Here is a 2,500-nt window from a genome sequence, read left to right as displayed (position 1 = left end):
CCTTGAATCTGTCTCTATCCCCACTCCTAAACGCTTCCTCCTTCTCCAACCTCAACCTTTTGAGCTTTGCTGAGAACCAGGGCTTGTTGTTGTTAAAGTTCACCCTGGTACGTGTTGGGATACAGCAGTCCTCACAGAAGCTGATGTACACAGCCTCTGTGAGTTCATCCAGACTATTGGTAGCAGTCGTGAACATATCCCAGTCAGTACAGTCTAAGCACGCCCGCAAATCTTCCACAGCCTCACTGGTCCACTGTTTAGATGTCCTCACAGCAGGTTTACAGAGTTTTAGTTGCTGCCTGTATGCACGAATCAGGTGGACCAAGGGAGTTCTGTGCGAGCCGAACAGCCCCGTGACCCACAAGAGAAACATCCCCGCCAAATTCGAGCGTTTGACGGGGTCTATCCGTGAAAAAATATTCACGTTTTTGAGTGCACATGCATTTCTGCTGCAAATGCCTCTGGAAGTTTCATGCCGTTCGTATGCCAATTGTGGCAACACGAAAATGACCCGTTTTCCCATTCCGAGGGATTTCTGTGCGACCCTAACAGCCCCGTGAGCCACAAGAGACACATCCCCGCCAATTTCTAGCGTTTCACGGGGTCTATCCGTGAAAAATATAGACGTTTTTGAGTGCACATGCATTTCTGCTGCAGATGCCTCTGGAAGTTTCATGCCGTTCGTACGCAATGTGGCAACACGAAAATGACCCCTTTTCCCATTCCGAGGGATTTCTGTGCGACCCTAACTAACAGCGCCCGTGAGCCACAAGAGAGACATCCCCGCCAATTTATAGCGTTTCACGGGGTCTATCCGTGAAAAATATAGACGTTTTTGAGTGCACATGCATTCCTGCTGCAAATGCCTCTGGAAGTTTCATGCCGTTCCTATGCAATGTGGCCACACAAAAATGACCCGTTTTCCCATTCCGAGGCATTTCTGTGCGACCCTAACAGCCCCGTGAGCCACAAGAGAGACATCCCCGCCAACTTCTAGCGTTTGACGGGGTCTATGCGTGAAAAATATTAAAATTTTTGAGTGCACGTGCCTTTCTGCTGCAAATGCCTCTGGAAGTTTCATGGCGTTCCTATGCAATGTGGCAACACGAAAATGACCCCTTTTCCCATTCCGAGGGAGTTCTGTGCCACCCTAACAGCCCCGTGAGCCACAAGAGACACATCCCCGCCAATTTCTAGCGTTTCACGGGGTCTATCCGTGAAACATATAGAAGTTTTTGAGTGCACATGCATTCCTGCTGCAAATGCCTCTGGAAGTTTCATGCGGTTCGTACGCAATGTGGCAACACGAAAATGACCCGTTTTCCCATTCCCAGGGATTTCTGTGCGACCCGAACAGCCCCGTGAGCCACAAGAGACACATCCCCGCCAATTTCTAGCGTTTCACGGGGTCTATCCGTGAAAAATATCAATTTTTTTTTGACTGCACATGCATTTCTGCTGCAAATGCCTCTGGAAGTTGCATGCGGTTCGCATGCAATGTGGCGACACGAAAATGACCCGTTTTCCCATTCCGAGGGATTTCTGTGCCACCCTAACAGCCCCGTGAGCCACAAGAGAGACATCCCCGCCAATTTCTAGCGTATCACGGAGTCTATCCGTGAGAAATATTCACTTTTTTGAGTGCACATGCATTCCTGCTGCAAATGCCTCTGGAAGTTTCATGCGGTTCGTATGCAATGTGGCGACACGAAAATGACCCGTTTTCCCATTCCGAGGGATTTCTGTGCCACCCTAACAGCCCCGTGAGCCACAAGAGAGACATCCCCGCCCACTTCTAGCGTTTCACGGGGTCTCTCCGTGAAAAATATCACATTTTTTGAGTGCACATGCATTCCTGCTGCAAATGCCTCTGGAAGTTTCATGCGGTTCGCATGCAATGTGGCGACACGAAAATGACCCGTTTTTTCCCATTCCGAGGGATTTCTGTGCCACCCTAACAGCCCCGTGAGCCACAAGAGACACATCCCCGCCAATTTCTAGCGTTTCACGGGGTCTATCCGTGAAAAATATTCAATTTTTTGACTGCACATGCATTTCTGCTGCAAATGCCTCTGGAAGTTTCATGCGGTTCGCATGCAATGTGGCGACACGAAAATGACCCGTTTTCCCATTCCGAGGGATTTCTGTGCCACCCTAACAGCCCCGTGAGCCACAAGAGAGACATCGCCGCCAATTTCTAGCGTTTCACGGGGTCTATCCGTGAAAAATATTCACTTTTTTGACTGCACATGCATTCCTGCTGCAAATGCCTCTGGAAGTTTCATGCCGTTCGCATGCAATGTGGCAACACGAAAATGACCCGTTTTCCCATTCCGAGGGATTTCTGTGCCACCCTAACAGCCCCGTGAGCCACAAGAGACACATCCCCGCCAATTTCTAGCGTTTCACGGGGTCTATCCGTAAAAATGTAGCACGCACCAAAACGAGAAAAGATTTCCATCGCACCTGCACTATTGTATGGACAATGGTAACCTCATGT

The sequence above is a fragment of the Petromyzon marinus genome, unplaced genomic scaffold, assembly GCF_048934315.1.
Source record: "Petromyzon marinus isolate PM22_M1 ecotype Great Lakes invasive population unplaced genomic scaffold, UKy_Petmar_22M1.pri1.0 PM_G_Scaffold_55, whole genome shotgun sequence".
Lineage (NCBI taxonomy): Eukaryota > Metazoa > Chordata > Hyperoartia > Petromyzontiformes > Petromyzontidae > Petromyzon > Petromyzon marinus.
This window is presented reverse-complemented; position numbering follows the sequence as displayed.